The following is a 27,093-nucleotide window of genomic DNA, read 5'->3' as shown; positions in this document are numbered from 1 at the left end:
AATTTGAGATAGATGTTCTTGTGATGATGACTTCCAGATTTTGGGGAATTAATAGATGTTGATTTGTTTTATTTAATGAGTTTAAGTCTTCCGCATTATTTTCTGTTGATATATGTTAAAATGATAAGGGTTAGATTAGTTGGTTCGCTCACATAGGAGGGAAATTGTGGGTGCCAGTCGCGGCCCCGGTTTTGGGTCGTGACACTTACAAATAAGAGGTCTGGAGGTTCCTTAAGGGTCTTTTGGGTATTTTAAATGTGTATATAAGTGTTTAACACTTAGAAGATTTCATTCTTCCAAATCAAAATCCCAAAATCCCTTACAAATTCCTTAATACTCCATGGAAGTCCAAAGTCAAGGAAGAGCTTGGATTTTTGAATTGAGTGGAGATTCTTCATCAAAGTGAAGAAATCATCATATAGGTATGAATTTTGATCCTTTAAACTCTCTTCATCAAGGAGCCCAACTCGCAAGAAATTTTCTAAAATTTTGAAGTTGAATTGTCCAAATTTCATGATTCTACCATGGATTCTTGCAGTAATTGTTTTTAAATGTTTATTATGGATTAAAATATTATTTTATTGATGATTTTAACATAAATTACCTATGAATCCATGAATTTGATGAACCCTAGTTTTTGACTAAGTTATGGATTACTTGATATTGACTTAATGTTTATGAATTCTAATGTAGATTCCTATGGGTTATCTAATGATGTAAGAATTGTGTTAAATTGATATCTAGGTTTTATTAGATTGATTAATTTATATTTATTTAACCTAGTTTCACTGATTTCCATAGTTTCTATATTGAATTATTATTCATGACCATTAGTAAGGGTTTTATGGTATTGAATTGAATGATTTAGCATTGGATTGAGTTGTTGAGGATGATGTGGTGGTAAGCTGCCCTATTTCCTTTATTTTGATATTAATTAGACTTCAATTATGTTGTGATTTGTATGGTCCACTTATGGTGGCAGTGTTATGTGCTTTACTTGCAATTGATGTGGCCTTGTCGGCGTTATTTTAAGTAATATGATGATCATGGCCTTGTTGGCAAAATACTTGAAGTAATGTGGCTATTTGTGTAGTTGATTATGTGAAGTATGACAATATCTATCTAAATGTGAAGTCATATATGTGTTCTTCTATTCATGTCATTTTAAGTGATCATGTTAGACTATGACTTTGACCTTGTGTGTATAGTCTTAGGGTTTATACTTGGTTATTCCTAATTGACTATATGAGTCTATTTTGGTCACATTGATGATGGTATGATAGTGTATAGGATGACTTGAAGATGATATGGTTATGTCTATGTGTTTCTAGAATGGCATGTATTGTAAGTTAAAGTGAAGTATGTGGTGTCTTGTCTTGGTTGACTTGTGTCTCTTGCTTGATGTATGTATGAATGTGAATATGTGATATCTTGAATTAGTATGCTAAAGTCTCTTAGTATTGAATGTATGAATGACATGTGACCTTAAATGAAGTTAAGAGGGTCTTTTATGTGAAACTTTGAACCTAGTGGTAAGGTTATGAATGTTGAAGTCATAAGCCGTAATGGTATCCTTACAAGTAATGAAATGATTGACTTAAAGTTAATTGTTTGGAACGACATCATATTAATCGTTAGAAAAGTCATCATGAGCTTCTTGTCGCCATTGTAAGGTAACCCTAGAAGACCTCTTTGGTAGGGTGAATGTGATTGAGTTATGAACTTGATATGGTGGAACCCTTTTATGTGAACCTTAAGTGTGAAATACTCTATGAGCAAGAAGGATATCACCGAGTGAGTATGGTAAGGGAAGTAGTTTTAGTCAAAGAATGAGACTAGAATACAAGCCTGCCCTTCATATTCCTTAACCATGTGCCTACATGGGATGTGTCAAAGTTCTACCATTGGCAAGTTGAACAACCTCATCGGAGATAGAACTTCAGATTCCATGTCTAGATATCATGGTCTATGTCGGTTATTGCCTATTCTCATAATATGGAATACCTATTAGCATTTAAGAAGTTCTATGAAGTTAGGTGGTGGTATGGGACGCTATCTAGATATTGCACAATAGGCTTTGAAGGTGTTATTGGGAGTTCCTAGGTCTTGTCCAAGACCATTACTTGAATGTCCTTTATGTGATGTAAGAGTCTCAAATGAACTAATGAACTAATTACTTATGTTAATTGAATAAGTACTTATCTAGAGTAGTTAAGGGTTGTCTAGTTAAGGTGTGAAGGGGGCATAGGAATTGTCACTTCGTATCTTACCTAGATGAGTCTTAAGAATGACTCTAGTTAGGGAAGATGTTGATTATGTGGACATGATCCAAACTTAGGAAGCCTTAAGGATTATTTAGGTAGTCTTGAAGAGGTCAATCATGGCCGTTATCTTCTTGATCTAGTTAAGTAAGTCTTTTGATAGCCTTTTATGAGGAAATGTCATATTATAAATATGTTGATATGTTTGATGTCTTGAAGTGTGTATGCGACTCATCATAAGTAGTCTTGAGTATCATTTAGGTATGATTAGAGAGGTTGTATGAGCAGTCTCTCTTTGTGTTGCTTAAGTGGGTCTTAGGATAGATTTTAGTGAGGAGACTACATGCTAAGAGGTGTTAAAATGGAAAAGGAAGCACTTCACTATAACAGTGAAGAACTTCACTGTACAGTGAAATGGGTTCACTGTAAAGTGACACTAAAATTATGATATTTCGTTTAAATGTCATCTTATGTGTTTCTAAGTTGTTAAATGTTGTTCTTATGATTATAATATGATTTTTAAATGAAAAGATGCATATTTCTACTAAATGTCCGTTTTCATGATTTTCATGCATTATGCCATAATTAGTACATGTGGTTGTACTAACTCCATGCTTTTATCTGTCTCTATAGTTGTTGGTAGGTCAGGAGCATTTGGGAAGTGAAGACTTGGACCGTAGCATCGTTCAAGAGAAGTCGAAGTATGTCTTTATTTGACTCGAGGGCATATATGTCTTTTATGTTAATTTTGAAGTATTATAATAGACTAAGTATTTTTATATTAGTATTGTATATGGGCAGTGTCCCAAAAGTATTCTCCTGTCTTAAGTTTTATGAGTTGAGACTTAGTATTTCCTATGATTTTATATGAAAGAGATTTTTAAAGACTATGATATATTTTGTGAAAAGTTTTAATTCCGCATTACTTTTCATTATGTATATGCGATGAATGATATGTAAGGGCTTCTACAAGACCTCCGAGAGGTCAAGTACGCCGGTTGCAATCCAAGATTGCCCCTAACTTCTAGGGTGTGGTTTCGGGATGTGACATCGGAGGTCTATTTACAAGCCCTTAGACATCTTTCATAGCATATATATGAAAAGTAGTGCGGAATTAAAATTTTTCACACCAATAGTCAAAATCTTTATAGAATATAAGAAAGAACATATAATATTATCACGACCCGGGAGCTCCCCCAAGTTGTCACACGGCGTACTCAACCTCTCGGAGGTCTTATACAAGCCTTTAGACATCATTCATCGCTTATATATGAAAAGTAGTGCGAAATTAAAACTTTTCATCACAATAGTCAAACTCTTTTACAGAAATATAAGAAAGAACTATGTCTTGTCATAGCAATCTTAGACATAGAATATCATAGGGTCAAAACCCCTAAATATATTTTAAAAGGAACTAATAGTCTATTAAAAAGTCTTTGAAAAAGGAAACTAAACATAGCCATGTCCTCGAACATATGAGGACATACTGATTTTGAGAGAATGCTATTCCCAAGCTTCAACTTCTAAAAAAATCCACACTTGCCACTTACACTTGTAGAAATAGAACAACATATGGAATTAACACATTGAATGCACTAAGTATGGTGAACATGTAAAAAACCATGCAAAAACGGACATTTACTTTAAAGTATGATTTTCATGCTCTTTTGATAAAAACCTAGTAAACAAGTATATGAACCATTTTCAAATAAATCTTCACATATAAGATATATTCAATTAATTCTCAATATAAAACTATCATCATTTAGAAACCGTATAAACATATAGGCCTCTTACCAAAGGTCATCGTAAGACAAACCTAAGTAAAATATGAAGCAACCGCCCATACAACCCCTTCACACGCACCTAAGTGATCCTCAAGACTTCCCAAAGTAAGATTTTTCCCTTTTCATCATTTAGACTCCCTACCTAAGGTTAATCTAAGATTCACCTAAGTAAAACTTGAAGAGACCGCCACACACCCTCTTTAAGCTTACCTAAGCAATCCTCAAAGCTACCCTAGATAAGAATCTTTCTATTCAACATGCATTAACTTAAGTCAACATTATTCATTAAGCCATTTAAGAGACAAGTAACAATTGAAGGACTTCATATAATGGTCTTGGAGGACCTAGGAAACTCATCCTAGCACCTTCAAAGCCTACTCGTTTCATGTATAAATAGCGTCGTATTCCACTACCTACACATTGTAGAACTTCTCCAATACTACAATGCACATTCTATATGATGAGAATATGCATTAACGACATAGACCACACTATCTAGGTATGGAATCCGGTGAAAGAAGACCCCATATCGTGGAGGTGTTCCACTTGAAAAATGTAGAACTAGTAATCATCCCATGTTGGCACATGGTTAAGGAGTATCAAGGGCTTCTTTGTATTCTAGTCTCATCTAATGTAGAGCCACTACCACAAGCATATTAACTATGTGCTTTGCCTTTGTTCTCATAGAGTAGATCATTCACTTGGTGTATTAGAGAATGTACCATCACTATGCCCTACCAACTCATAATACCTTTTTCTTCCAAGGATGGGTCCACTAGGTCTGCCAACCAAGGACTATTAGAATAGCTGTTATGACTTCCTTAGAGATTGTTTCATGCCGTTCCAGCGAACCTACCTCTAAGTCCATCATTTTACTCAAGAAGGACACCGTTACAGTCTTTCACTTCAAAGCTTATATTAACCTTCTTTTGATTGTTCAAGGTTTCACATTCACTTTGGGTTCGAGACTTATCAAGAAGGGGCACCACGCTTTGGTCTACTAGTTCAATACATGCTCTAGAATACCTCATTTAATAATTCAATGAAGGGCACCAACTTAGGTCTACCGATACTAGACTTTCATTCTTTCATTCATTCAAAACAATTCAAGTACCAAGTAGGGACAACTATTCTACCACACAAGATACCACATCATTCTCTATAGGCTCTCCCTAGTCCTTCACATCATAGTTCTTCACATCATATATCATCAACTAGAGATGCAACATACCAAATCATAGCATTATAGACTCATACAACATCATATAGAGATCACATGAAAACTTCACTGTATACCTTTTCATATACATTATCATGATCATACCATATTTCACAATATAACACCGACAAGGCCATGTTCTTAATGATTATATCAAGTAAACACCGCCACCATAAGTGGAACATACCAAACAACAACAATTCAATATCAATTCAATGCTAAACGAAGGAATTCTGTTAGCTCACCACGTTCCCATAACCATAATCATCATCCTTTAGCCTTTCCAATACAAATTCACATAATAGAGATATTATCCATAACAATATACATACGACTAAACCAACAATCCATCCATATCAATGATACATAAATACCCAATATAGATATCAACATCATAAAGTAAGCTATGAACAATTCTAATCAATACATAATTCAATAGCCCATACAATCTACACATGAATTCAATAAGATTAAGCCATGATCAATTCACCCATTTTAGGGCCAAAAATAGGAATTCATGTGATACATGAATTCATAGAGTTTTTGATCTGAAAACATTCAATTAACATCAATTACTTCTTAAAACATTGATTTAAATCTTTTCATGCAAGAACCCGTGCTTTGAATTCAAAATAAAACTTTATGGTTTTTGGAAGAATTTTTGAAAAACCTTTGGAATTGGATCCTTGAATTGAAGAAGAATCAAGGATGAAAAACCATACCTTTATTGAAAAATATCCACAAAATTGGTGGAGAAATCAATGAAGAACTTTAATCCTAGCTTCAACATTTCTTCAAGCTTCAATGGAGTCTAAAGAGAACTTAGTTTTAATCTTGGTTTTGATTTGGAAAGTGAGTTCTAAATTAGGTTTTAGGCTTATAAATTAACTTAAATTACTAACCGCCCATGACTTAATTAGTACATTAGGTGAATTTCCAAAAACACCCTTGCTATGGCCGAGACATTTGTTGAAAGTGTCACATCTGGGTTTACCCCCTAGACGTAACCGGCGTCGTCGTCCTCTTTGAGGACTAAGACTAGCGCCTTAGTCTCATGTCATTACATTCGTAGGTTGAAAATGCAAAAAAATTTAAGACTTCTAACTACATCTACTTTGAGGTTTACATAGACCTCTACATACACATAATATAGTCGTATCGAGTATATATAGACCCTTCTTATTGGAAGGTTACATAGCCTTCTACTTTTATTGCACATTCATACATATAATATAGAAATATAGTCTCAAAGATTGTCTCATCTCATACCATCTAAACAATTATCACAATATTGGCAAACCTACATCAAATGTAAAGAAGCCACATATAGGCTTATACAGGTCATACACAATGGAAATGGAATGAACATTAAAGAGTCTTAAACTCATAACAATGAAACTTCATAGGCAAGATATGGGCATCGCCCTTGGAAAGTGAGGACCTACCCACTTGGATGATAGAGAATATCCAAGCCTTTTTCAAGTCGTCCCGAATGAGCCCTCAACGACCGAAACCTAAAATGTTTGAGAAAAGGGAAGAAATGGGGTTAGTACTCCACATGTACTAAGTATGAGACCACATGCACATATAATAGCAAAACATGCTAAAAAGTGACATTTAGTCAAAACATGCCATTTTACTCTTTTAAAAGTCTTATGCAAAGTCAAACAAGTCATACTAACCAACCAAACATGCTTACTAACTCAAACAAGTAATATGTATCCCAACATACTTGAACCCATAATTTACTACAACCCTATCATCAAGGAATAACATCAGAAGTATGAATAAGAGTTAATCATATCATAATAAGCAAGACAACTACTCATGAATCCTCATCAAATCAACAAGTGCAATGACCAAGCAAAGCCCCATAACCTTGCTCAACCAAGTAGACTTAACAAGAAAACATAACCAATGTCCAACTTTAACAATATAATCCAACTACATATATCAAGAGGATAATCATCATAAGATATAGTCATTTACATTGTAGCATCAACATACTATCATCATATATATCATTATCATATGCATACATAATATCAACTTCCTAAAGCTTCCATCAAGGTCAACTAGTGCAAGGCATAGGTAGAGTCCCATACCCCTACCTAGGCTAAGTTAAACCTCTCAAGTCACCTTAGTTAGTTTATACTTCATTACTTTATTTTAATTTAGGGAACACTTGCCTTGACCGACATAGACCACAAGAGCTAAGTGTGGAATCCGGTGTTATAAAACCTTACACCGATGGAAGGTTGTCTACCGGCCAAAGAAGAACCAAACATAAACGTAGCTTTCTAGGTGGATCCACTAGATAGTCTTCCTATGAGGGAAACATAGTTCAAGAACTAAGAGATAGTATATTCCATCTTGATACCACCTGGTAGTTGGGGCCTCCTCTCATGGGAATACATTGGATGAGTATTCCTCTTTGGGTAGTCAACATCTCATATAGAACTATAGGGCAAATCTTCCTCTTTGGGAAGTTATCACCTCCCATTGTCAAGTTCACTCGGTGCTAAGCTAAGTCCCTTTATTGAAATGTATTTAAGCCTTTATTATCAATCATAACTTAGTTTAGGTCATAGGGTCTAAACCTTGTATAATCATCATCATCAATAGCTCAATAAGAATTGCATGAGTATAGTCCTTTCATCACAATTCATATAAGTGAGGTTAACACATTAGTATTTCATAGCATATCAAGGCACACTGATAGTTATCACCATCCTTATATCACATACACCTTAATAAACCTCACAATATAGTCAAGACATTTCAATTTAACATCGTACCACCCTATCATCCTAATATAAGGCATACTCCAATATAACATCATGACTTAACCACAATTAATCACAATTGGAAGTAAAGATAGAGATTCAAAGACTTACCAAGTCTTCCTCATAGTTCATCATCAAGGCCTTACCATAAACCCTCAATTCCATCCAATTTAGATTTTCAACATCATAATTCAATATTCAACATGATAACAAGACTAGGATAAACACAATAGCACAATTCAATATTAGATCACAACTTAAAATAAGATGCCTAGGTCAAGTCACCTTTAACCTAGATCATATCCTCAAGACTAGCATGAAAGACTACAATTCACTCCAATTTTTTTAATGATTATTGTAACGACATCATTTAATAGTGATATAACCCATAAGCAAGACAATTGAATCAATCACAACCCAATTTACATCAAGATCAAACTTAGGGTTAAGGGTTAAAGATCATATTCTTCAATTTGAATCAAACCATGACAATTAATCATAATCAAGTTCAATTACATGTTAACCTATCAATGATATCCTAAAGAAAACCTAAACAACCCAATTCACAACATCAATTTCGTAATTGGATGAAACCCACATGAAAACTCAACTTTTCAATCCATTTTGAAGGAACCCTTTGAGGAAAGAGTCCCAAAGGTGAATTAAATCCCATACGTTAACGTTTGATGAAGAATTGATGGTGAATTTTTCCATTTCCAGTCCTCAAACCCCTTTCCTTGCTAGTCTTCAATGGTGAGTTAAAGTAGAGAGAGAAAGAAGAGAGAAGGAAGAGAGTTTATTTGTGAGTTGTGTTAGAATATTGAGGGTTGGGGGGTATTTATATTGAAACTTAATCAACTTAATTATACTCCCTTAAACCCCTAATTAGATCACCTAAACCCCTAACTAATTAAGTGAAACCAACTTAAGTTGTGCAGGAAACTCGACCCTCACAGATGAGACCCCGAACGACGGGCCGTCTATGAGTCGACGGGTTGGCCTCCCCTCCGTCCTACACTCCGTAGGTAAGTTCAGAGACTGTTCAGGCGAGGGGCTTCCTAGAATTGTCTAAGTGTGGGATGACGGTGGCATCGACGCCCCGTCGATCCACAACGGGTCGTCCCTTGTCCCGTCGATGCATACTGCCAGGCAGTGTTGTCTCAAACTGCAGGGGTCCTCCTCAAGGGCCCTTGGTTGGTCCTTAGGGAGTCGTACCCGTACGTTTCGACCATGAAACAACTTAAACACATATTAGCTACCCTTTCACCACTTTTTGTAAATTTTTGACTCCTAAAAGCTAGTCAAATAGGCTAAGGCACGCTAGTATCTCTTTGAACAAACTCCCGGACGTCATGGACGTTCTTGGAAGTTTTGGTTCTTAAACTTCCTAAATGACCCAAATTCATTAAGATGGACTTAAAAACAGTACTTGGACCTCATGACACCGATGTTAGGATTTACTACACATTTTGGATTTTCAAAGTGTTATAGAACGTTGCAGGTGTCAATCAACATTGCAACCCACGAGGCGTCGACCAACTAAAGGACCGTCCTTCTGGTCCATGGTTTTTTTTCAGAGACTGTACATTTGGGGGTTTAGATCCCAGAACCAAGTTTATATCAATTCCCCTAAATGACGGGGTGTACATTGGATTACGGGGCGTCGATGGTGGTGCATAGAATGGACTGTTTTGGCAACTTTCTTGCCAAGGTTTGGGTCCTTATCAAGAACCCTTGGTGTGGTCCTTGGGGAGTCATGCCCAGATGTTTCGAACCTTAATATGTTTATTTATATGTTAGGTTCCTCTCTTATAAATTTGGATACCAAATAGCACGTAAAACATGGCAAGGCACAATAGCAAACATGCAAGCCTATTTACCGGACGTCTTGGTCGTCCTTTGACTTTTCACTTCCAAACTCTTTAAACTGACTTCTAATGCTATAATTCACAAATTTTACACCTTATTATATCATGACACACATGTTAGGATATATTTTTACCTAGTTCATTTTGAGGGTTGTTACAAATATCATAGGGTCACAGTTCACAACCCTTACATCAATTCAAAAATTTAATTATAGTCGATTACAACATCTTATAGAAAAGGAAAATGAAACATAGTTCATGTCCTCGAACATATGAGGACATACAAATCTTGAAAGAATGCTATTTCCCAAGCTTTAACTTCTAAAATAATCCTCACTTTCCACCTACACTTGTTGAAATTGAGAAACATATTGAACTAGCACATTAAATGCACTATGTATGGTGAACATGCAAGAAAACCATGCAAAAAGGGACATTTACTTTAAGATATGCTTTCATGCTATTTTGATAGAAATGTTCATCATAAGAGTTTAACAGATATAATTCAAGTCAACAATCACATATAAGACCTACTCCATATTCAACAAGTAAGCCTTTTCATCACTTTAGAACCTGTACCTAAGATAACTCTAAGACTCACCTAAGTAAGACATAAAGATACCACCCATACACCCTCTTCAAGCATACCTAAGTGATCCTCAAAGCTTCCCTAGATAAGAAACTTTTATTTTTAACATTCTTTAATTAAGTCAACATTTTTCAATTTAGCCATTTAAGAAACAACAAATAAATTAGGGGACTTGATATAATGGTCTTGGAAGACCAAGGGGACTCATCCTAGCACCTTCAAAGCCTACTCGTGCCATGTGTAGATAGCGTCCCATTCAACTACCTACACCTTGTAGAACTTCTCCAATTCTAGAATGCACATTCCATATGGTGAGAATAGGAATTAACCGACATACATCATACTAGCTAGGTATGGAATCCAGTATCATAAGACCCCACACCATGGAAGATGTTCTACTTTCCAAAGTTAGAACTAGAAATCATCCCATGTTGGCACATGGTTAAGGAATACAGGGCTTCTTTGTACTCTAGTCTAATCCATAGTAGAGCTACTACCACAAGAATATACACTCGGTGCTTTGTCTTTGTTCTCATATAGTATATCATTCCCTAGGTGTATTAGAGAAGGTAGTATCACTAAGTTCTACCAATTCATAGTACTTTTTCTTCCAAGTATGGGTCCATTAGGGCTGCCAACTAATGACTATTAGGATAGCTCTTATGACTTCCTTATAGATGGGTTCATGCCGTTCAATCCAACCTATCCCTAAGTCCATCATTCCACTAAAGAAGAGCACCATTACGGTCTTTCACTTCAAGGCTTCTTATTAACCTTCTTTTCATATTCAAGGTTTCACATTTTTTACCTTTTTTCCTTATTTAAGGTTTAACATGTTTAACCTTCTTTTCTTATTCAAGGTTTTACATGCACTTAGGGTTCTAGACTCATCAAGAAGAAGCACTATACTTAGGTCTACCGGTTCAATACATACTCTAGAATAGCTCATTTAGTCATTCAAGAAAGGGCACCTACTCTAGGACTACCAATCCTAGACATTCATTCATATACTCATTCAATGCAATACAAGTACCAAGTAGGAACAACTAGTCTACCAATACAAGATACAACATCATTCTATAAAGGCTCTCCCTAGTTCTTCATAATCATATATCAACAACTATAGAAGAAGCATATTCAATCATATCATTATAGCACCCATACAAGATCATATAGACATTACATGAGCACCTTCACTTTATACCTTCACATATACCATATAATGATCATACTATAATTCACATAATAATTATGACAAGGCCATGTTCATAACGATTATAAAAATTAAACACCGCCATCATAGGTGGACCAAACGAATCATTAACAATTCAATATCAATTCTACGCTAAACAAAGGAATTAGGTCACTCACCACCTTTTAATATCCATGATCACCATTCCTTAACCTCTCCAACAAATTCATATAATAAGAGTTCTTTATAATAGCAATATACATAAGACTAGGCCAACAATTCATCCATATAAACGATCCATCGAAACTTAATATAGATATAAACATTATAAGGCAAGTTATGAACAATTCTACAATAATCAATACATAATTCAATAGCCCAATACAATTAAGCCATAATCAATTCACCCACTTTAGAGCCAAAATTAGGAATTCAAGGACTTGATGTGTTCATGGAATTTTTGATCTTAAAACCTTAAATCAACATTGATCAATCTATAAAATATCAATTCAAACCTTTTCATGCAAAAACCCATGCTTAGAATTTAAAATAAGATTTTATGGTTTTGGAAGATCTTTGAAATGCCTTTTGGAATAAGCTCCTTGAATGATAGAAGAATCAAGGATGAAATCACCATAGCTTACTGGCAGAGAGTCCACGAAATTGGGTTGAAGAACTTGGAGAATTTGATCTTCTTCCTTGGATCTTCAAAGCTTTATCAATGGAGGTTTTGGAGAGAGAGAATGTAGAGCTTTTGTTTTGGATTGAGGGTTTTGTTTTGATAGGTAAATATTGGGGTTAAAGTGACTCAATAACCATTTTTAAATAATCCCCATAGTTTCCAAAATACCCCTACACTAATTGGACCTTTTAACCAAGTCTAATTTGACTTAAAAACGATGCGACCTAATCTTGGACATGGTTGCGCGTCGCGGGGACACTTACACATCTTGGTTTTGGAATTACTTTTGAGGCAGAATTGTTCGTGACAAGCCCGCGTCAGAGGTAAACATTTTTTCCTTTAAGTGGCAGCTGCCTGACGCGCAGGCACTGCCGAAAACACCTGCTTTGGCAGTCTTCTAGCCACAACTTTGGTCCTTCTCAAGGAGCCTTTGGTCGGTCCTTGGGGAGTCGTGCCCAGATGTTTTGACCCTTAACATGACCCTATGGGTGTTAGGGTCATCCCCACTGACTTTATACTCCAAACGACACCTTAAAACATGTACAATAAACAAGGGCACACTAGCTCACCTAGAGCATTTTTTCCTATCGTCTTGGTCGTCCTTTGACGTTTCACTTCCAAACTCTTAAAACTAACTTCTAATACTATTATTAATAATATTAACACCTTATTAACTCATAACATACATGATAGAATCTACGTTAACCTAGTTCATTTTTAGGGTTGTTACATTCTCCCCTACTTAGAAAATATTCATCCTCGAATGACATTAAAACACTTTAAACAATTTCAAGAGTAAAGAATAAAGAGTAGTAGCTCATAACCATAACTCATCATACAAAATACACATAGCTAGGAGAAAAATCAACTCCACATAATAAGAGACTCAAAAACAACAAGAAAGTAGGAATAACATACACAACTTATCATGAAGTAGGACTCTACCTTTGCTCATTTCCCATAGGAGGAACTTCCTTATCCACATGTAATCATGCTAATAACATTATTTCTAAGCACATTATGCCCATTTCTCATGTAACACAATTATGCAACATTCTTCAAAAATTCACTGTTAAGCATGCTTGTAAATTCAGTCATGCAACATTTAGAATTCATAATAGATGCTCATTAACATGAGAGAAAACATCATTTAAGATCATTTTACAATATAAACATAAACTCATGGAAACATGCCAACATAGTAGGGGAAAAATGAAACTCATTTTTCACAAAAGAATCCCAAATTATGTGCATGCTACTAGAAATTTCTAATTCTTAAGCTTGAATATAATACCAGAGAAGAGACAAAATCCATCAACCCAACTAATCACCATACTCTTCTACTTAGGAAAAACCCATCACAACACATAAGGGGAAAACTATAACTTACCGGTACCTTCATCCGGATTTGCTTCCTTGTTAGCTTGGAGGCAATACAAGCGATTCCTCTTTGGTTCACCAACAACCAACCCACTAGAAGGAGATTGCTTGGCCTCTCTCCCTCTAGCCGCCAAGGTAGGACAATCTCTCACCTTGTGGTCATTCTTTAGACGACCATAACACCCGTACCGGCTAGACACTTCCCAAAGTGCTTCTTCCTACAAGTAGAGCAACTAGGATTAAAATTTTGAGAACCACCACCCCTCTCATGGTTAACATTAGAAGCATTAGAGATATCTTGGTTTGCAGATCTCTTCTTAAACCTAGGTTTGTTTTGCTCCTCGGATCTACCCCTATTCAGATTTCTTGTTATCCTACTAATCTTGGATTATTAAATGAATTGTGCATACTCCATAAGTCTAGATAGGTTCATGTCATTAAGGAGCATAGACGTACGACACTCTTCCTTCACAAAGTCGGCAACACCGGTCACAAATCTACTCATCTCATCTCTAGGGTTAGACACCAAAGATGGAGAATACTTAGACAATAGGGTAAATTTCAAGGAAATACTCCTCCACACTCATGTTAACTAGCCTAAGGTTTATAAACTTCTCAACCTTAAATTCTCTCTCTCTGGTAAAGTACTTTCCTAAGAAGGCTTCCTTAAACTCTTCCCATTCTTTAGGACCCGATTCAACCGGTCTATTGTCCTTCCATTATGTGTACCACAGTTGAGCTACCTCTCTCAATTGGTATAAGGCAACTTTCCGTTCTCTGTAGAAGTTAACCCATAGAACTTAACACCTTATAAACACCATCTAGAAACTCTTGGGGATTCTCTCCCACCTTAGATCCAAGAAACATAGGAGGATTTATCCTCACAAAGTCCCTCAACCTAGAGGTCATGGTACTCTCAAGAGAATTCATCCTAGGACCTACATCTCAATTTGCTTGGGCCGTCATGGATCGGGCTAGGGAAACGAGAGCTCCTCTAATCTCCTCATTAATCATGTCCGTGGGAACCAGAGGAACCTGATTCCCTTGATTATAAACAGGGACTTTTTCAACTTGAGGAACTTGAATACCTTGGGGAACTTGTTCAGCTCTTGGAGGAACTCCCGCATTCACCACTTCTCATCAACTCTCCTTGCGGGCGTCATTCTTATATTCATATCCTATAAACATAATAGAAGAGATTAGAAAGAGACACTTATAACCTCAACTCTATGGCACGACAAAAGAGTAATGAAGAAGTGAAATTTTATCGTTCTATTGCCTCTCGCTCATAGATGTATCGCGACTCACACAATGAACAAGACTCTACTAGACGTGGCTTTATGAGAGTTTGAATCCTAAAGACTACTTCATAACTTTATACTCTGATACCAAGTTTATAACGACTCGGGAGCACTCCCAAGTCGTCACACGACGTACTCGACCTCTCGGAGGTCTTATACAAGCCCTTAGACATCTCTCATCACATATATATGAAAAGTAGTGCTAAATAATTCACTACAATAGTGAAAATCTTTATAGAATATAAGAAAGAACTAAGTCTCTTCATTAGCCATCTTAGACACATAAAATACTATAGGGTCACAACCCTTACATCAATTCTAAAAGAAACCATATTCTATACGTATTATTGAATGAGAAACTGAAACATAATTCATGTTCTCGAACATATGAGGACATACCAATATTGAGAGAATGCTACTTCCCAAGCTTCAACTTCTAAAAGATTCCTCACTTTCCACCTCCACTTGTATTGTAGAAATACAGAAACATGAAATTAGTACATTGAATGCATTATGTATGGTGAACTTGCAAGAATACCATGAAAAAAAGGACATTTACTTTAAGATATCCTTTCATGTTATTTTGGTGGAAACGTTCATCATAAATTTTAATAGATATAGTGCAAGTCAACAATCACATATAAGACATACTCCATATTCAACAAGTAAGTCTTTTCATCACTTTAGACCCTCTACATAAGATTACTCTATGACTCACCTAAGTAAGACATGAAGAGACCGCCCATACACACTCTTCAAGCACACCTAAGTGATCCTCAAAGCTACCCTAGATAAGAACCTTACATTTTTGACATTCTTTTACAAAGTTAACATTATTCATTTTATCCATTTAAGAGGCAAAAAATCAATTAGGGGACTTCAAATAATGGTCTTGGAGGACATAGGAATTCATCCTAGAAACTTCAAAGCCTACTCATTCCATGTGTAGATAGCATCCCATTCACTACCTACACATTGTAGAATTTCTTTAATTGTAGAATGCACATCCCATATGATGAGAATAGGCACTAACCGACAAACACCATACAAGCTAGGTATGAAATCCAGTGTCATAAGACCCCACACCGTGGAAGGTGTTCTACTTGCCAAAGGTAGAACTAGTAATCATCCCAGGTTAACACATTGTTAAGTGATATCAAGGGCTTATTTGTACTCTAGTCTCATATAAAGTAGAGATACTACCACAAGCATATCCACTTGGTGCTTTGCCTTTGTTCTCATAGAGTAAATCATTCCCTAGGTGTATTAGAGAAGGTACCATCACTAAGTCCTACCAAGTCATAATACTTTTTCTTCCAAGGATGAGTCCACTAGGGCTACCAACCTATGACTATTAATGTAACACTCCGAAAGTACAAGACCCAATCTAGAGCCTCACATGAGTGTACAAGGTTGGTAATACTTTTATAAGACCTATTATAATGTTTATAATTTATGTAGGAAGTTTTAGAGTTAAGGCGTCGAGAAACGTCCATGACGTCCGGAGACTAGTGGAAGAGGTGCTAGTGTGCCTTAGTTTATTTCACAGGGTTTTAGGAGTCGGAATTTGATGAAATTTAGTGTAAAAGTGTAAAAAGAGTATTAGAGTAGATTTACGGTCGAAACTTCTATGTACGACTTCCCAAGGACCACCCTAGGGGTCCTTCAGGAGGGCCCTTCAAAAGTGGCCAAAAAGCTGTCATAAAACAGTGGCTACCTGCGCTTGCCATCGACAAGGCGTAGCCTGGACGATGGGGCGTCGATGCCTCCGTCGTTGGACACTTAGAAAAAATTCAAAACTGTTACAAAAGACCAGTCTCTAAACTTACGTACGTATGTGCAGGTCAATTGGGGGGGGGGGAGAGGCGTTGACTGACCTACGGACCGTAGGTCGAGGTATCTTAGGTTAGGCCTGTTTTCACTGTTGAGTTTTTAATACGGTCAACTTAATTAGTTAATTAGTTAGGGGTTTAATTAGGTATTAAGTAGTGGTTAATTAAGTTAGTTAAGTTACTATATAATCTACCCTAAGTCTAAACTCAACTTAACACCCTACAATTCCAAAACCCAAATTACTCTTCCTTCTCTTTACTTTTTCTTTCCCAAAGAAGACTCCATTGAAGGGAAGTTATAAAGGTTCTAGAGCAGCAAGAAAATCATTTTTATCCGTAGATATTCAAGGATTAACAAGGTACAAGAACCTTTCACCTTTGGGATTCCTTTCCCAAAGGGTTCTTCCAAATTGATTTCCAAAAGATGAATTGAACATGCATTTTTTCTTAATCCGAAATTGATCTTTCTAATTCTATTGTTTTTTATTTCCTTTAATTATTATGAATATATTAGGATGTATTATTGATAAATTATGGTAGTTCTTGATGTTAAACCTAGTAGGTTGAATAGATCATGAATTGACCCAAATTCCCTAACCTTAGGTTATGAACTCATGTTGAATTGACTAGTATTGATGCAATTGACTTAGTTATTGTGTTAATTAATATTGTATGATTTTATTACACCTATTGATGTATGAAATTGGATTGGTTGAGGGTAGGACTAATGATGATGACTTTTGAAAGAGAAATTGGTATGACTTTGTGATCTTGAACCTTAACTTCAATTGTGATATCTTGTACTTGGTGATGAAGTTCGATTGAAGCATATCTTGTGATTGTAATAAGTAGGTGTTATTATGATGATGAAATTTAAATGTATTGATTATGTGAAGGTGTGAGATTATATAAGGTTAATTATGAATTATCTATGTGCCTTATTATGACATAATGATGATAATGTGTTAATTTCACATATGAGGGTTGTATTTAAATGATATTCTCATGCAATTCCTAATGAGGTAATGATTGTGATCATAACAGGGGTTAGTCTCCTATCACCTAAACTAAGTTATGATTGTTAAATGATAACTTAAAGACATTTCAATAGGGACTCTAGCTGAGCACCGAGTGAACAGTGTTCCTTCCCATACAGGGAAGGTAGGTTCACTATTGTACTCATGAGATTGGAGACTATAACTCATGTGCATAAAGAGGATCCCAAGTATATCTCCTATTTCTTGAACTATGTTTCCCCCATAGGAATACTAGCTAGTGGATCCACCTAGAATGCTATGTTCATGTTTAGGTACTACCTTGGGAAGTAGTCCACCTTCTTTTGTTGTAGGGTTTCATGACACCAAATTCCATATTATGCTCTTGTGGTCTATGCCGGTTAAAGCAAGTGTCTTCGAAAGTAAAATGAAGTAATGAAGTGAACACTAACTAGCGTGACTTAAGAGGTTTGACTTAGTCTAGGTAGGCGTATGAGACTCTACCAATACATTGTACTAGTTGGCCTTGAGGGAAGTCCTAGAAGGTTGTTCTTATGTTCTATAAAGTAAATGATCATGCATAAGTTGAATTTACATGTTGATGATCCTATATGATGTTGGTTTTACTTATGAATATACTATTGGTATATATTGCTAAATATGATTATGACTACTCTTGATGCTATGTTATGTGATGTTAGGCATTCTTGTGATCCTTTGTTTCGTTTGCTTAGCTGAGTAAGGTTATGGGGCCTCACTTGGTCATTGCACTTGTATACTTGATGGTGGGTTATGAGTAAGGGTCTTGCATATGATGTAATGTTATGAACTCTTATACATGCTTTGTTGTTATAACATGATTTTGGAGTTGTTTGATGATGTACTCAATTATGCTAATATACATGTTGACTTGGTTATACATTGATGATGTTTGTCTTGTGTTATATATGGTCTTGTGTTAATGAATATGTGATTATTGGCTTATATAGGTTCTTGGTTTTGCATAAGACTTTGCAAATGTAACTTAGAATCATTTTAAATATTTTATGTTCATGTTTCCATACTAATTACAAGTGCGTACTAACCCCTATTTCTATATTTCTACCATTATGTAGGTTCCGACCGTTGAGCTTCTAGAAGGCCATTTGAAGAAGACTTGGATTCTCATTCTCCAAGTTTGGTAGGTCCTCACCTTCCGAGGATGATGCCACTATCTAGCTATTGGATGTTGTTTTAGTCTTAAAGACATTTTGTTCCTTCTCTTTTATTTGAAGACTATTATTGTATATGCCTATATGTGACTTTTGTTGTAATGAAGTACGGACTATGCCCGAATGTTTTACTCGATCTAGATGGTTTAAATGTGAGACATTTCCTATTAAGAATATCTCTATATATTATGTATGTGAACTAAAGGTAGAAGCCTATGTAATGCTTCATATGTTGAGGAGTCTATGTAAACTCCCTATGTATATATGATGTTTAAGCGAAAGGTCTATGTAAACCTCATTAGATAGATGTATATTAAAAGTTTTAAATTTTCCGCAATTTAACTTATGTTATATTATGACGAATGCTAAGAGGCTAGTCTAAATCCTTTCCAAGGATGACCAAACCGGTTACGTCTAGGGGGTGCTCCCAGATGTGACAAACTTGGCATGTGAGCATGAGGTTAAATATCCTTAGGATATATGTTTCACTAAACCACGTCTATGCAGATTTTTATTCATAATTTTGAAGCGCGCCATACTTATGAATGAGAGACTATGTGATGCTTACGAAATCCTCATCTTCTTGTATTCCTATGTTGTGCCTTTAGAGTCTTATTTTATGTGTTCTTTTAACCTAATCATTTTATTGTGGTTATAGGTATGAATACTAGAAGGGAAACTTCAAGAAAAGCCGAGGAAAGGATTGAAAATGCGGGAGCTCATGACAACCAAGCTCCTCCGCAGGAAATTTATGTTCCTCCAATTGAACAAGTTGCTATGGGTGATCAAGTTCCGGTCATTCCTCCACCTATGACAGATTGAGAGATAAGGGCAACTTTTCTCAATTTGGCCTAAGCCATGACCTATCAAGCTAATCCCGTCACTTCTCAAGTTCAAGCCATGACGACTCAAGTAAATCCAGAAATGTGACCCCGTATGCCTCCACATGCTAGCCCTGTGGCATCTTGTTTAAGAGACTTTACTAGGATGAACCCTCCTATGTACTTCGGGTCAAAGGCGTATGAAGACCACCAAGATTTCCTTGATGAGGTCTATAAGATCTTATTTTCTATGGGTGTGACTACGGGTGAAAAGGCCGAGTTGGCCGCCTATCAACTCAAAGATGTGGCGCAAACATGGTACACCCAATGGAAGGAAAATAGGGTGCTAATAGGTGGTCCGATGACTTGGGATATATTCAAGAGAGACTTTCTTGATAGGTTCTTTCCTAGATATTTGAGGGATGCTAAGGTGGAAGAATTCATAAACCTTCACCAAGGTGGTATGAGTGTACTTGATTACTCTTTGAAGTTTACAAAATTGTCTAAGTATGCTCAATCCTTGGTGTCCAACCCAAGGGATGAGATGAGCCGTTTTCTTACGGAGTGTCCGATGACTTGGTGGAAGAATGTCGTTCAGATATAATTCATGATAATATGGGTATCTCTTTTCTAATGGTTCATGCTCAACAAGTGGAAAAAAGTAGAATAAGGAGGAAAAATGTAGAGACTAAGAGGGCCACGTCTTATGAAGGTGGTTCTTTAAAGAGTAGGTGGGAAATTCAAGATGAGCCTAGATTTAAGAAGAGGTTCTTCAATCAAGTCCCTTCCAAATTTCCCAAGGCTCGTGATGATAGGGTGTCTAAACCTAAGTCTCAAAAGGGAAGAGGTACTAGTTCACCAAGAAAGAAGCCTACTTGTGGAAAGTATGGCAAAAAACGCGTGGGTGAATGCCTAGTTGGGACGGACAATTGCTTTAGTGTGGTAAAAGTGGTCACAAGGTTAGAGATTTCCCTAAGGTGAACTGGAAAGAAAAAGAGGAGTGGGAAAGCAAGTGGTTCTAATGTTTATGATCCAAGAAAAAGTCACTTTTATGCTCTCATTTCTAGGGGTGAACAAGAGAGTTCTCCCGATGTGACCGGTATGTTACAAGTCTTCTCTTTAAATGTTTATACTTTAATTGATCTGGGTGCTACCTTGTCGTTTGTTACTCCTTTGGTAGCTAGAAAGTTTGATATTTTGCCCGATATCTTAAATGAACCTTTTATGGTGACTACCCCTGTTGGTGATTAGGTGGTTGCAAAGAGGGTATATAGAAATTGTCCTATAATGTTGCCTAATAGAGTTACCCATGTTGAATTAGTAGAACGTGATATGGTTGATTTTGATGTCATTTTGGGAATGGATTGGTTGCATGCTTGTTTTGCTTCCATTGATTCTAGGACAAGAGTGTCAAGTTTAATATTATTAATGAACCTGTCTTAAAGTGGAAGGGGGGAAGTTCCATTCTAGAGGTCGTTTCATTTCTAGTCTAAAGGCTTGTAAGATGATCTCTAAAGGGTGTTTATATCATATTGTAAGAGTCAAACGTTTAGACTCTTAAATCCTCCCTTTGAGTTTGTCCCGTATTGAGGGAATTACCGGAGTTCTTTTCGTATGATCTTCCCCGAATTCCTACAGAATGGGAAATTGATTTTGGTATCAATTTATTACCGGATACAAATCCCATTTCAATTCCTCCTTATCGGATGGTTCTGACCGAATTGAAAAAGTTGAAGGCTCAATTCAAGGATTTACTAGACAAAGGCTTCATTCAACCTAGTATTTCCCCATGGGGTGCTCCGGTTATATTTGTGAAGAAGAAAGATTGGTCATTTAGGATATTTGTTGACTACCAACAATTCAATAAGGTGACCATTAAGAATAAGTATCCTCTCCTAGGATGACGATGCCGATTACGTCTATGGGGTGCTCCCTGGATGTGACAATCTTTTGACTTAAGGTCGGGATATCACCAACTTAGGGTGAGACATGGAGATATTCCAAAACGGCCTTTCAAACAAGATATGGTCATTATGAGTTAGAGTAATGTCTTTTGGGTTGAGTAATGCTTCGGCGACATATATGGACCTAATGAATAGGGTATTCCAAAATTTCCTAGATGCCTTTGTGATTGTCTTCATAGATGACATCTTGGTATATTTGAAGAATGAGGGTGAACATATGGACCAATTGAGAGTGGTGTTACAAGTCTTGAAGGAACACCAACTATTTGCCAAATATAGCAAATGTGAGTTTTGGTTAAGGTCGGTGGCATTTCTTGGTCATGTCATCTATAGTGAGGGTGTGGATGTTGATCCAAGAAACCGAGGCAGTTAGAAATTGGCCTAGACCTTTGGCTCCAACCGATATAAGAAGTTTCTTGGGTCTAGCTAGGTACTATAGGAGGTTTGCGGATGGTTTTGTGTCCATTACATCTCCTTCGACTACTTTAACCCAAAAATGTGAAATTTGAGTGGTCGGAGGCTTGTGAAAGAAGCTTCCAAATCTTGAAAGATAGGCTTACCACCGCACCGAAATTGAATTTACCGGAGGGTACTAAGGTTTTTTGTCATATTGTAATGCAGCCCGAGTGGGATTGGGCTGTGTCCTTATGCAACACTTGAAAGTTATAGCCTATGCCTCTAGGAAACTCAAGGTTCATGAGAAGAACTACCCATTTGATGATCTTGAGTTAGCGGACGTGGTTTTTGCCATGAAAATATGGAGGCATTACCTATATGGCATTCATGTTGATGTATATACCAACCACAAGATTCTCCAATACGTGTTTACTAAAAAGGAGTTAAATCTCCGACAACGATGGTGGTCGGAATTGTTGAAAGATTACTATATGAGTGTTATCTACCACCCCGAAAAGGCCAACGTTGTTTTGGATGCTATAAGTCATATGACCATGGGTAGTGTGTCTCATGTTGAATAGGGCAAGAAAGACCTAGTGAAAGATGTCCATAGGTTGGCTCATTTGGGTGTTCAATTATAAGATTCTCCTAATGGTGGTTTTGTGGTCCATCATAACTCCGAATCGTCTTTGGTGGTTGAGGTGAAGTCTAAGAAACACGTTGATCCATAATTGACGGAGTTAAAGGAATTGATTCTTAGTATGCTTATTGAGTCATTCTCCTTAAGGGGGATGATGTTTTCATGTACCAAGGGAGGTTGTGTGTGCCCAATGTGGATGATTTGAGAAAGCAGATCCTAGAGAAAGCTCATGGTTCTCGTTATTCAATTCATCCGGGTTCTACTATGATGTATCATGACAATAGAGAAGTATTTTGGTGGGATGGCTGGGAAAAGGATATAGCGGAATTTGTTGCGAAGTGTCCAAACAAACAAATGAAAGCTGAGCACCAAATGCTGGGTGGCTTACTTCAAGAAATGCAAGTTCTCGCTTTGAAGTGGGAAGACATTAATGTGTACTTCTTAGTGGGTTTTCCTCGGACACGAAGGCAAAATGACTCTATATGGATGGTTGTGAATAGGTTGACGAAATCCGCTCACTTTATTCCCGTTAAGTTTACTTATTCGGCAGAAGAGTATGCAAGGATCTATTTCAATGAGATTGTGAGTCTTCATGGGATCCCTTTAGCCATAATTTCATATAGAGGTGCTCAATTTACTTCTCGATATTGGAGGTCGTTGCAAAAAGGGTTGGATTATCAAGTGAAGTTAAGCACCGTTTTTCATTCCAAATGGATGGTCAAGCGGAGTGTACTATTCAAACCCTTGAGGATATGCTTAGAGCTTGTTTCATTGATTTCAAGGGAAGTTGGGATGAACACTTGCCTTTGGTTGAGTTCTCTTATAACAATAGTTACCATTTGAGTATATCGATGGCATATTTTGAGGCTTTGTATGGTAGGAGATGCAGATCTCTGGTTGGTTGGTTTAAAGTGGGCGAGTCATCACTTTTTGGTCCTGAATTGATCTATAAAACTTTGGATAAAGTTCATATAATAAGAAACCAACTGAAAACAGCCTATAGCCGGCAAAAGTCTTGTGCCTAGGCGAAGAGAGATAGAATTTGAAGAAGGTGATAAGGTGTATCACCTATTAAAGGGGTGATGAGGTTTGGCAAGAAAGGGAAACGTATTCCTCGTTATGTGACTCCATATGAAATTTTGCAAAGGGTTGGTAAGGTTGCATACGAGATGAATTACCAAGTTAGCCAATTTTTCTTCACCCCGTATTCCATGTCTTTATGTTTAATAAGTGCATTGGTGACCTCGAGTCCATTCTTCCTATTAAAGGTCTAAGTGTGGATTAGAACCTCTCTTATGAAGAGGTTCCGGTGGAAATCCTTGATCGACAAGTGAAGAAGTTGAGGAACAAGGAGGTGGCCTCCGTAAAGGTGTTATGGAGGAACCACCTAGTTGAGGGAGCAACATGGGAGGCCGAGGACGACATGAAGTCCTGTTATCCTCATCTCTTTGTTAATTTATTTTATTTGTTCCTATTAAAAATGAATATAATGAGTAAATTTGAATTTGACTTGTTTTGCAAAGATATGCATGATTATGGTAAAAGTTTTTTGCTAAAATGAATTTTCATGGAAAAATTCTCTTTTGCTTGATTTACACTTATCTGTGTGTTTGGTATGTTGTTGCCTTGATGAAATGATATGGAGCATGTTGATGTGTTTTGAAATATGTTTTGGCAAAAATGACTCTTTATGTGTTGTTGAGCTCATGTTGATGTTGCGAAGTGATGTTGAGCTCTTATATATGGTAGATGATGTTTTGAGTTGCTATGTGTAAATGCCATGTTGTTATGTTGATTTGAGTTGTAACTCATGTTTTGATATGTTGTTGTTGGTTGGGCTTCTAGTATTGAGTTTATCCTTTCCCTACAAAATATTTTAGTGTCATTCGGGGATGAATGTTCCTAAGGGGGATAATGTAACACAGTGAAAGTCCAAGAACTAGTATAGAGCCTCATATGAGTGTCCAAGGTTGTTAACACTATTATAAGACCTAAAATAATGTTTATAAGTCATGTAGGAAGTTTTATAGTCAAGAACTTAAGAAATGTCCATGACATCCAGAGAGTAGTAAAAGAGGTCCTAGTGTGCCTTAGCCTATTTCATGGGGTTTTAGGAGTCAGAATTTGATGAAATTTGGTGTAAAGGTGAAAAACTAGTATTATAGTAGGTTTAGAGTTGAAACGTCTTGGTAAGACCCCCCGAGGATCACCCTAAGGGTCCTTGAGGAGGACCCTTCCATAGTAGCCAAAAAACTGTCATAAAACAGTGGCTACCTACGCTTGCCATCAACGAGGTGTAGCATGGACGACGGGGCATCGATGCCTCCATCATTGGAAATTAGCCAAAATTCAAGATTGGTCGAAAAAACCAGTCTCTGAACTTACCTACTGGTGTGCAGGATGGTTGGGGGGAGAGACGTCGACTGACCTACGGACCGTAGGTTGAGGTCTCGTAGGTGAGGCATGTTTTCACTATTGAGTTTTTAATAAGGACAACTTAATTAGTTAATACATAGGGGTTTAGTTAGGGGTTAAGTGGTGGTTAATTAAGTTAGTTAAGTGACTATATAAGCTACCCTAAGTCTAAACCCAACTTCACACCCTAGAATTCCCAAACCCAAATTAATTTTCCTTCTCGCTACTTTCTCTCTTCCAAAGAAGACTCCATTGAAGGGAAAGTTCTAAAGGTTCTAGATCAGAAAGAACATCACTTTTCCCCATCAATATTCAAGGATTAACAAGGTATGAGAACCTTTCACCATTGGGATTCCTTTCCCTAAAGGGTTCTTCCAAATTAATTCCCAAAAGATGAAATTGAACATGTGTTTCTTCTTAATCCAAAATTGACTTTCAAATTCTATTGTTTTTGATTTCCTTTGATTATTACGATTATATTAGTATGTATTATTGTTTAATTATGGCAGTTCTTGATGTTAAACCTAGTAGGTGGAATAGATCATGAATTGACCCAAATTCCCTAACCCTAGGTTATGAACTCATGTTGAATTGACTAGAATTGACGCAATTGTCTTCGTTCTTGTGTGAATTACTATTGTATGATGTTATTGCACCTATTTATGGATGAAATTTTATTTGTTGAGGGTAATACAAATGATGATGGCTTTTGAAGGAGAAGGGTTAGACTTTGTGATCTTGAACCTTTACATCAATTGTGATGGCTTGTACTTAGTGATGAAGTTTAATAGAAGCATATCTTCTGATTGTATTAAGTAGGTGTTGGTACGATGATACAATCTAAATGTCTTGATTATGTGAAGGTGTGAGATTATGTTTAAGATGTAATGATATAAGGTTTGTAATGGATTACCTATGTGCCTTATTATGAAATGTGATGATAATGTATTAGTCTCACATATGAGGGTTCTATTGGAAGGATATTATCATGCAATTCCTAATGAGATAATGATTATGACTATGCAAGGGGTTAGTCTCTTATGACCTAAACTAAGTTATGACTGTTAAAGGAAAACTTAAAGACATTTCAAAAGGGACTCTAGCTTAGCACCTAGTGAACTAGTAGTGAGGAGTGTCCCTTCTCAAGTAGGGAAGGTAGGTTCACTATTGTACTCATGAGATTGGAGACTATAATGCAATGTTCATAAAGAGGGTCCCAAGTATATCTCCTAAATCTTGGACTATGTTTCCCTCATAGGAATACTAGCTAGTGGATCCACCTAGAATGCTATATTCATGTTTTGGTACTACCTTGACAAGTAGTCTACATTCTTTTGGTGCAGGGTTTTATGACACCGGATTCCACATTTCGATTTTGTGGTCTATGTCGGTTTAGGCAAGTGTTCCCATAAGTAAAAAGAAGTAATGAAGTAAACACTAATTAGGGTGACTTAAGGGATTTGACTTAGTCTAGGTAGGGGTATGAGACTCTACCTATACATTGCACTAGTTGGCCTTGAGGGATGTCCTAGAAGGTTGTTCTTATGTTCTATAAAGTAAATGATTATGCATATATTGACTTTACATGTTAATGATTCTATATGATGATAGTTTTACTTATGAACATACTATTGGTCTATATTTCTAAATATGATGATGATTACTCTTGATGCTATGTTTTGTGATGTTAGGAATTTCTTGTGATCCTTTGTTTGATTTACTTGGTTGAGTAAGGTTAAGGGGATTTACTTGGT

The 27,093-nt window shown here is 36.5% G+C and overlaps 1 pseudogene; it reads left to right on the top strand.

Annotated features, from left to right (window-relative positions):
- The window catches only part of LOC114073889, a 37,208-nt pseudogene extending 17,283 nt beyond the window's left edge, over positions 1 to 19,925 (top strand).
- Positions 19,926 to 27,093: the final 7,168 nt, after the last annotated feature.

The sequence above is a fragment of the Solanum pennellii genome, chromosome 3 (assembly GCF_001406875.1).
Source record: "Solanum pennellii chromosome 3, SPENNV200".
Lineage (NCBI taxonomy): Eukaryota > Viridiplantae > Streptophyta > Magnoliopsida > Solanales > Solanaceae > Solanum > Solanum pennellii.
The sequence above is the reverse complement of the archived record's forward strand: the minus strand, read 5'-3'. Positions and strand labels throughout refer to the sequence as shown.